This window comes from the organism of the source record quoted next, unplaced genomic scaffold (assembly GCF_019419815.1).
Source record: "Pyrus x bretschneideri cultivar Hongxiangsu unplaced genomic scaffold, Pyrus_bretschneideri_v1 Contig48, whole genome shotgun sequence".
Classification (NCBI taxonomy): domain Eukaryota; kingdom Viridiplantae; phylum Streptophyta; class Magnoliopsida; order Rosales; family Rosaceae; genus Pyrus; species Pyrus x bretschneideri.
In genome coordinates this window covers 1,370,681-1,381,394 of record NW_025999785.1, presented here as the reverse complement: position 1 = coordinate 1,381,394, position 10,714 = coordinate 1,370,681, and the positions used below count along the sequence as shown (strand labels likewise).

General features: G+C 36.2%; 3 long non-coding RNA genes across 3 annotated transcripts; all 3 read left to right on the top strand.

The window, feature by feature from the left end:
* The first annotated feature begins 2,493 nt into the window (after nt 1-2,493).
* Nucleotides 2,494-3,195, top strand: LOC125470032. Its single transcript, XR_007252314.1, has 2 exons — nt 2,494-2,630; nt 2,821-3,195. It is a non-coding gene; the product is annotated as an uncharacterized LOC125470032 (long non-coding RNA).
* Nucleotides 3,196-3,247: 52 nt separating this feature from the next.
* On the top strand, nt 3,248-4,148 carry LOC103954406. Its single transcript, XR_668187.3, has 3 exons — nt 3,248-3,388; nt 3,474-3,570; nt 3,728-4,148. It is a non-coding gene; the product is annotated as an uncharacterized LOC103954406 (long non-coding RNA).
* Nucleotides 4,149-5,446: 1,298 nt separating this feature from the next.
* LOC125470033 lies at nt 5,447-10,700 on the top strand. Its single transcript, XR_007252315.1, has 4 exons — nt 5,447-5,541; nt 5,654-5,715; nt 6,633-6,693; nt 6,862-10,700. It is a non-coding gene; the product is annotated as an uncharacterized LOC125470033 (long non-coding RNA).
* Nucleotides 10,701-10,714: the final 14 nt, after the last annotated feature.

Below are 10,714 nucleotides of genomic sequence, written 5' to 3'. Positions count from 1 at the left end.
CTAGGGTTGTTCCTGCAAGATGTCAACAGCGTTTTCCCTCTTCTCCACTATTTTCCTTCATTCCCTTTTCTCTGAACCAGAAAACTAGATTCCTCTTCCGGAGTCTCTCCCAGTGTGGAACCCCCACCACCACCAGGCGCCACAGCTGCGTTAAAGGTTTGCGTGTTGAATTTCACATCAACGGCATCTCCCTATAACCTAGGAGCTTGGTTCGGATCGGGCGATTCCGGAGGCCCTGCCATCGAGGTTAGTCTGAAGCGATTCCTATCTTGTTCACTTATTGCATGTCAAAATCTGCTTCAAATTTGTGATTTAATATAATTGGGCTTTAGAAAAAAAAAATTCTTGATTTTGTCTAATCCAATTGAATGATTAGAAAAATTTTCATTAAATTTCTGGGTTCCCGAGGGGTTCTGAATCGTGATGTTGAGAGAGCTTGGTTGCTTAATTGCTATGAAATTAGCATCTAAACGTTCATAATTTGCCTTTTTTATGTTCATTCTATATTTTCTGTGAGTTCAAATATATTTGTTTGTTTGTTTGGTTTTTTTGTGATATATTGCCGATGCCAAAATATCATATTTACAAGGACAAAGATAGAAAGGTTCTAAATCAATTTTTTATCCTGGTTTTGCTGCTGGGTTCACTATCAGTAAAAGGCACATGAAATATGGTATTGATTTCAGAGGCTTTGATTTCTCAGAATGTCTTCATATATCGAATGTCATCTGAATTTAGTTGTAGTTGATTTGTCAAAGTTTGTTGTTGTTTAGCTTTTTCAAATGGCAGTCTTAGTATTTGCCCAGTATTTTTTGTGAATTCCAAATTTTGCTTATAATTGTAGGTATGTAAAAGCTGCCAATTGGATTTGTTCCCCAGATGATAATGGCATACTAATATAATGGTTGTTCTTTTGCTTTGATGTACGAGTAAGAAGATTGTTTTGCCCCTTATGTATCCTGCTTCTTTCTGTTCCACGAAGTTGCTAGGAAAAAAAAAAGTACTTTGTGATCGTTTTCTTTCTTATGGTGATGTGTAGATGAAATCTGTCTTTTTTTCTTTGTATCAGCAACCTATTACCCCTTCATGAACATGTTCAGTTAAGAAACTTTTGATTTTTCTTCTGTTTAATTTCTCATCTGATAGGTTCAATATTAATAGAGTCCAATTAACATCCATATTGGAATGACAATCGAGAAATGCAATGACATACTTCTAATTCCATCCTCATTAAGTGTCTTAGTAACAATCAAGAATTGAATGACATACTTCTAATTCCATCCTCATTAATCAAGAATCGGATGGTGTAAGGTTATGCACTTGCTTTGGATATGACTGCCAGAGAAATTCAAGCTTCTGCTAAGGTAATTATCGATAATCAGATTGTTTTGATGCGATTAAACACGGTAGTGAAATGTTCAATTTTATGGCTACAAGTGTCTAATTAGAATGCTAATGATGCAGTTCATGATAATGATATGTTCTGATTTAAACAGTTACTGCAAATGTATTGTTGCTATGTGATGAATGAGTTATCTTTTGCATATAAGACTTTTCGTTTCTCGATACTAAGTCTAAAATAGAGATTTCAGAGCAAAACATTGATCCAGTATAAGCGAGTTGTGATTTTGTAGTTTATTTATGTTTCCAGATAAAATCTACATAGATTAGAAAGAGAAAAAGGGCAAAGGAAAGCTATGGTGACTCTTGAAAGATGGTTCAAGTCTCTGTTGGAGGTACATTGGATTTATGTTTATTATGTGTTTAGTTCATTGTTTGGACTATAGATTTGGTTTGAACTCAATGTTGTCCGTGTATATAAATATATCTGTGTAAATATATTTTTGTGTGAATATATGTGTGCATATAGATTTATACATTGTTGGGACTAATAATGTTTGTGCTGTTGGTATTTTCGATTGGGATTGGGGGCTAATAAGGACTAGGGATGTTGGATAGTATCTTAATTTATATGGGAGTTGATTTTTTCTTCTCTGTGAATCAGGATTGACAATTTCATTTTGCATAGGCCATACCGATTAAAGATGCTATGGTGTTGTCAAAAGATAAACCTGACATATAAAGTTGGATATTTCAAAGTTGCCTGTTTTCTGTTTAACCATTTTGTTTTTCCTACTTCTTCAGTTTCAATTCTTACTTTTGACTACTACTTTTAAGATGTTGTTTTGGCTAGACTTTTGGATGAGGCCACGGTCCTGCAAAGATATAATTTTCTCTTCTTTTACATAAGATATTGATTTTTTTTGTCATTCATCGCTTTGAAGATTGCATTTGATCTGCTTGAGCATAATATTCTGATCTCAAACCACTTTCACAAAGCTGATTTATTATCTACACGTGTGCTATTTTCATTTCAAATTGTGACTGCTATTTTGCTTTTCCCATTCTCATATTCCTAACAAGTGACCTATGAAATTTATTGCCTATATCTTTTCAAAGCACTTCAGGTATAAATTCACCTCACACTTCCTTGACGGGAGAATCAGACCATTGAGTGGGCTATACGACTAACAGTTGCTCTGAACATTGCCAAAGCATTAGATCACTGCAGCAGCAAATGCCGCCCATTGTACCATGACTTAAATGCATATATGTTTCTCTTTGATAAGGTGTTGTCTCAAATTTCCTTTCCCAAACGATAATTAATAAAATAGAGGACCAATTAAGTCTTTGAAAAACAAAATTCTTTGTCTACGTTGCTGAGTATTTGGAGCTTGCAGCTCTCATTGGTTATTATATTGGATTGAGTTAAACTTGGATTTCTGGATTTTGACTTTTCCATTTGTTTCTCTGTTGCAGAGTTGGCTTCATTTCAGTCCAGTAACTCTCTAAATAGGTCCAATAACTCACTAAATAGGTAAATCGAGAAGAATTCAGCGTTGCACGCCTTTTTTGGTATGCTGTTTAAATCTGTCTGTCATTTTGTTCATTCTTCATGTTTAACTTTGTTCTGCAGGCTTCATATGGCTAACTTAAGCATTTAAGTTATTCATTTGTTAAAGATGTTTGCTATTTTGGAACAGTTTGAAAGTTAATGCATGACTCGAGGATGACTTTTAGCTTATCCCACTTATCTTTCACGCTCTCACTTCATTCATGTGCTGAGTCATGGTTTAACTGTCTAAATTCAAGAACTAAAAATGGCCAGCAGGCTAAAAAGTGATTAGATTTTGAGATGCATATTTTGGTTTCTCATTATTTCTTTGTTTTCAATTTGTTCCTTTTATTCTGTCTGCAATTTTTAATCTGTGGTTATGCATCAATTTCTCTGCTTCTTCTTTATAAATCTTGCAGGTCAGGACAACACACTTATCGGGGCAATGTTGGGATGTTTAGGCTTGGGTGGAGACATGGACTTTTGGAAGAGGTGAATTAGCTTAGCTCTCTGTCATTAGCTTTATCTGTTCTATGCATCTCTACAATCTTACAATGCTCCTTTATTAAATTGCAAGATGTTGGGACCCGTTACTGGAATACAAGATTTGGAACAAAAGTGGTTGACAATGCTAGAGTCGAAAGCAAGTGTGAAATTCACATTGAAAATGACAGGTGAGAATGCTAATCATATTCCAAAAAAATGTTGGGCTTCCTGATGAGATCTCTAGCCGAATTCAAGAGGCTAATTTAGTGATTTGGAGTTAATTTTGTGAATTTATTGAATGAAGTTATTTATTTTTAGCTTATCTTGCGTTTGCTTTGGTTTTAGGAGAGGGTTGCGCATGATCTGTAGGTTCAATCAACCTCGCTGTTTTCGTTAGAATCACAATTAAAGGTCAGTTTTTCCGACATTTTTTTTTCTTTTTGCTGCATGTTTATGTATGGTTGGCCTATGAGAATACTGGTTAGTTGTCATCAAGCAGCCCTTGTAGATGTGTATTTTGTTTATATATTGCTAGTTTAACCATTAGTACGTTTGACTTGGGGATACAAGCTTGGATATGTTATATTTTGTTGTATATAGAGAATCCCGGGTATGTCCAGCATAGGATAACATGTATTTTTTGGTTTAACATTTGGATGGGTTGTATTGTTAGGTTGCATGAATCGGTCTTAGCCGAGAACATGGGTTATGTAATATATTAACTTCACTATTTTAGTGCTAATGTTGATTTATGTTTAGTTTGTAATGGATGATTTGTAAGTTTCTAAATTTAGGTGGAAATTAGGTTCTATGAGCAACCTGATGATTTCCATGTTTAAATAAAAATATCCAATTATGCCACAAATTTTTAATTGTGCTGGAGTTTTATTGTATTTATTAAAATATAATAGTGGCACAATTTTAAAGTTGTGCCCTTGCTTTAACATTTATACAGCAATCTAAGCCTTTAAAATAGCAATTGTGCCCATCTTACACCATACATTCAGTAGCCTTTATTAGAGGTAAGACACAATAAGGGTTGTATTTGTGCTTAGCTTTGGGCACAAAACATCATATTGTGTGCTATAAGTAATGGTGACGCCCATAGAGGGCACAGATACAAACTTAGTTGCTGCACTGTTGCTATTGGTCTATGAGCACAAATGTTGGTGCTTTTTGGCCTCAAAAGGCACATATAATTTTTTGTGTGCAGTGCTCTTTTTTTTTGTAGTGGCTCTTGGTTATTTTGTTTTTTTTTTATTTGGCTTTTTGGTGTTATACCGTCTGCTTCGTTAGTTGGAAGGTGTGTGAAAAGGGCGTGTATATTTCGCCTGTGGATTTGGTCTTTTTCTTGTTGGATTTTGTTGTTTTCAGATTTTATTTATTTATTTAAATTTTTTTTTTTTAGATTTTGTTGTAACATGCTGTGTAGAGAGATGAATTTAATCACCGTACGTTGATATACAATTTATAGGAATGAATGTTCCATTTCTATGCATTTGTTTAATACTGTTAAGTGTAAAGTGGCACAAAATTTGGCTATAATTATAGGGTGCATGTGTTATAATTGGATTTTGGTCATTTGTCTATTTAGTAATTGTTGTGATTCTAGCTATACCCCCACATTAAGCCAATTGGAAAAACAATGGATAAATTTCTTACATGATGTTATGTTTACAGTAACTATGTTCATTAGGAACAAGAATTTCATCTTTTGTATTACAAATTGAACCTCTGTTGGATAGGTGAGGTGTAGGAGTTTAATTTGTGTTTTTTATTTAGTGTATCTTATTCCAATATTTCTTGAGCTTTTTTTTTAATTGCTCATAAAAAATTGCATCCATTTTGAATAGTTGAAATGGAAGCTGTGAGGCCAACTCCTCTGGATCAGTTGCGACCGTTTGAAAAAGCGGAAAAAAAAAAAAAAAATTAAAATCTGCATATATGTCTGTTGACCAAATTACAAGATAATTTATAATATCTTCGATTTCAATTCATCTACTATAATTTATACATTTTTGTGATTTCGGATTTGTACATGAATTGAAATTTAATTTTTCTGATTTCAACTCTCATTGGGATCCTTACTCTCCATCATTAAAATCCTTTTTGTGTGATATTCTCCTCCAGGCACGGTTGCAAATACACAAGCCGTCAAGGTATTTCATTCAATTATATATATTGTACATGTGTGTATTGCGTTATACATGTGTGAGTATAAATTTGTTTTTAGTAGGTTGATTTAATTAATGAGGTTTATTTTAATTTCAGGTTAATTTGGTTTTGTTAAACTAAAGACATTAGAAGAGTGGAACCGGCTGTGTTTTAAAGAGGTTGGTTTCTCAATATTTTCATTTATGTTCTTTTAGTTGTTTGAATTGACTTTGTATAATGTAAATCAAGCTTAATTTAATGGCTGTGTTTCTATATTGTATTTGGTTTGTCCCTTTTATTTTTTTTTTTGGCTGAAAAATGTAATTTGATTTTGTAGATCAATGTTTTCCGGTAGGAAAATTACCTTGGAAATAAAATTTAAATACGAACAGCGAATTTAGGATTTTGAGTTCATCTTTTGTTTTAGTACATTTTGGTTCTGAGTGTGATATAGTGTGTTGTAATCTTTATTTAATTGTGATTTTGTATATTTTAAGTGGTGGTTTGGATTTTGAAGAGTGAGAAAACGGTTTGATGGGTTTTAGAGGAAACGCGGATAATTTAACAGGAGTTTGGAAGTGGAAGAATGAATATGGAGGGTGTGGACTAAGGGGATAGCAGGAAGCAAAGTGGAAGGGATTGTAAATAGAGATTTCTGTGTGTTGAGTATGTTTTTGTTTTGGATTGAAAACTCGCCAAGTGATTTAATTCGTTTGTTAAAATTTTTTCTTTTGGCACAACATAATACAGCTGCCCATATGTAGATATTAGGAACTGCTTTTTTCTTGGTTATCGAATAAATTGTCTCTTATATGGCTACCTAATGTTTTCGTTTTCTTAATTGATGAAGGGGAGGTAGAAAATAGAAGTTTTTATTTATTTGTTAAGAAAATATAAGCGAAGCAATGTCAAGAACTTATTGTACATATTATTAAACTTAACAGAGTAATGTGTTTATTTCATTGTATAGATCTTATTTAGTGTAATATTCTTTTTATATATTGTTTTTAACATTTGCTTTCGTCTATACATTTGATTCGAGTGTTATTTTGTGTTTTTAACAATTTTAGCTAATTCATGTTTCTATTTGAATCAGGACAATTTAATTGAAACAACTGTTGCTGGCAACGTATGTGTATCGCCACAGTGCAGTGTTGGTTAGACATCTGTTCATTTCATTAAATTCGAGTTTACAGTTTTTTAAAACATTTATCTATACAATTTTTAATCCTGCAACAACGTGCGGGTCGAATTTCTAGTTATTAGCCTAAATAACAATCAAAGTCTATAGCTGCCAACACTGACCAAGTGATTTTTCGTTGCAGACAAGGCCAAGATAAGATATATTATTGGCACTCCCTCCTACCTCATTGGTTCACAGACTTAGGTCTGTTTGCAACAGAGAAGTCAATTTTTTCTTTATAGTGATTTCCGCTTGATTTTTCTTTAATTTGTTCAATCTAATGACGAAAAAAAAAAATACATACAGTAGGTGAAAAAGGTGTGTATAAATCGTTTTTATTTCCTTTATGCATACGGAAATAAATCGGATGTATCAAATTAATTATTGGCTCGACAATAATAAATTACACTGAATGATGTCCTTAATTGCAAAAGGACACGTTGGCAATTATAAATTTATAATCAGTAAGATATGACAAACGACTCGCGGGGCAGGGGGGGAGGGGGGTCGAAATAAAATTATTGCAAAATACGTAATGTCTTTTCTACCTGACTTCAAGATGTAAAAAAGCAGATGGCATTTTTGACCATCCAAACTTAGTTACGACCATGTTGAAGCATAAAAGATTACAAAAGCTTGAGGAAAAGGCACCGTGTTTCTTTTTTTTCAATCCTAGCACGTGAACAATATAAATAGAATAATTTAAAGTATTTGTAGTCTTCGGCTTCATACGAGGAATAACTTGTTTTGATACTATGAAGAAAGTTGAGGTTCAGCTATGTTGATGCACAAAATCGGCGAGGACTTTGGTACAACAGAAAGTGTCAAGTTTATGACTTTCGCTAGATTGCTCTAGTCATTAGTGTGGATAAGTATGTAAATGGATAGAGACAGGGAAGCAAACAACACAAGATGTATCGTGGTTCACCCAAGTTGGGCTACGTCCACATTAGTGTCGATTCCGTTTCACTATGTAAATGTGTGGATTACAATGGACAAGCAAGGGAGCTCTCTGTGTGAATTAAAATGGACAAGCAAGGGAGCTCTCTGTGTGCTGCCCTTTGTGCTTCCCTTTGCTATCTCTCCCCCCCTCTAGTGAGTGCGAGGGAGCCCTTTTATAGAATAAGGGCTTCCTCCCCTTTTACATGAATCATGGGTTAAGTAATGAAGCCCAAATACTGAGGCCCAATATATGGTACAACAGGAGTCCCCCAAGTCTTCAGTCAAGAGATACTTTGGGCTAGAGACTTCAAATTCAATCCATGTGCGGGCCGAAGTGACTAGATGTCGTCCAGAACTAGTACTCGACCTGAGACGGTGCTTAACGTGAAGCAATACTCAGCTAGAGGTAGCACACATTGCAAGGCTGCTCGTCTAGAAGCAATGCTCGCGGCGACACGGTTGCTCGGCTGGAGGCAGTGCTCGTTGCGAAGCGACTTAGCTTGTGGCGTTCTTCATTGTGAGTATGCACTCGACGTCAGCGTGAGCTCATTATGAGTTAACTCCTGACATAACTCGAGTCTGCTTGTCGGGTTCGCATATTGGGTCTATGTGTCGGATCCACGGATCGGGTCCACAAGTCAGGTCTTTGAGTCAAGGCCATACATAGGGTCTGTGAGTCGGGGTTCGAGCTCAAGGGTGTCCAAGTTTGACGGTGTCTAATCTCATAAGTGCCCGAACGAATGGGTGTCCAAGCTCGCGGGTGTCCAAATAAGCGAGTGTCCGAGGAAGTGGGTGTCCAGCTAGACAAAAGATTACCGTTCAGACTAAATCTTTGTCACCATAAGAATGTGGCTCATCAATCTATAAGTTGGTAGGCTTCTTTATCAGTGACAATGTTGATCAATAGAGTCTAGTTGCTCAATAATTCCTGACAATAAATGATAATATAAATATGACCGTATAATGAATAAATCAAATTGACAAAGTTTGCCAAGGAAAAATATTGTACTATGTGCCTTCTATAAATAAATAATTTATTCAGTCGGTAAAGGTGTATAAGTGACACAGTTTAATGGCAGTCACAATTCATGCACATATCAGTTTGTACTTGTCACTTGTATCAGTAGCTGCATGACTCTATTTGTCATGTTGCACATACCATGTCATGAACTATTAATCAAATGCAAATAGTACTATCTAAATATCATGCTGACTGTCACTGCGACAAAGATTGAAAAAAGTGCATAAAGCAATTACTTATATATATATATATATATATATATATATATAGTGGCACTTAATGTATAGTGAACAAAATAGGCAGTATGGCGTGTATGAAGCATATACAGTAATTACGTATGAAAATAATATTTAAATAATAAATATAGTGTTCATAATGATTAAAGTTGTGTTATTTTAAAAGGGAAGTGGCCGACATATTAATAAAAGAATAAAGAATTCTTATCTTCATCGTAGTTGTCTCGTGGGTTTTTTCTGAAAGTGGGCATGGTGGGAACATGCACTCCCCTTCATGATGAAAGTCTTATCTTTTTCAAAAGTTGGTGGGCATCTTCTAGTACAACAGAAAGTGGAGACGGGGAACCTTGGTGCAGTGTAGTGGGAACCTTGCACTAGTTCTTATCTTATTCATGAGTGCTTCTCGTGGGTGTTTTTTCAGGCCACTGGTTCATTGATCTGCTCGTTAGTGGCGGTCTCAATTTCGTCAGTGTATTTCTGATAGCAAGCGACGGTTTGGAAGCATGTCAGCTCTTGGCTAAAATCCGGCAATAGTGTGGTGAAGAATCCTGTGCGTCCCGTAATCGTTCAAGTTGGGTCCTCCAACTATACAAATCAATGGCAGACTCTCACTGTAAGCTCCCGCGATAGCATTGAGAACACTGAGCCCACCCACAGTGAAAGTAACAACACACGCCCCGACTCCCCGAGACCGGGCGTAGCCGTCAGCAGCGTACCCGACGTTGAGTTTGTTGCAGCAGCCGATGTTGGTGAGCCCGGGCTCGGCGATGAGGTGGGCAATGAGGGTTAAGTTCAAGTCACCGGGGACAGTGAACACGTCGGTGACACCGATTTGGACGAGTCGGTGGGCGATGTGGCCACCCAGAGTGGCGTCAGAGGAGTTGACGGTGGAGGGGGCAAAGCTTTGGATTGCTAAAGCGGCGCTGTTCGGTAGGCTGTCGACGTCAGTGCACGCAGGCTTGCAGACGTCGAGGGAACCGATTTTGGTGTCTATAGGTTTTTGAACTGGGTTTTGATCGTACTCAAAAACCGTTCTTGAAAACTATTCGGAAAACAGAAAATATGGGAACTTTGCAATGGGATTTGAAGACTGCGATTTGGGTTTTTCTGGGATTTATGGAATTTGGTTTTTTGCATATCCACAGTGGAGACAGGTGGTTTGATGAAAAAATGAAAGGGAACCGACATAGCTTTTCGTGTTGATTTCCACAGACGGCGCCAAATCTTGATGCACAAAAATCGGCGAGGATTTTGGTACAACAGAAAATATCAAGTTTATGACTTTCGCTAGATTGTTCTGGTCAGTGGATAAGTATGCAAATGGATAGAGACAGGGAAGCAAACAACACAAGATGTATCGTGGTTCACCCAAGTTGGGCTACATCCACATTAGTGTCGATTCCGTTTCACTATTTAAATGTGTGGATTGCAATGGACAAGCAAGGGAGCTCTCTGTGTGAATTACAATGGACAAGCAAGGGAGCTCTCTGTGTGCTGCCCTTTGTGCTTCCCTTTGCTATCTTTCCCCCCTAGTGAGTGCGAGGGAGCCCTTTTATAGAATAAGGGTTTCCTTCCCTTTTACATGAATCATGGGCTAAGTAATGAAGCCCAAATACTGAGGCCCAATATATGGTACAACAAGCTATAAAATTAATTAGCAATATAGGAAGTAGCCTAATTATTTACAAGCACATGCAATGTACCGCTTTTTTTTATGTGAGATTGATACTCTCAACAAATTAAATGTTTTGGGGTAATTTTACACACAATCTTTGGGTGTTTTTTTTTTTTTTTTC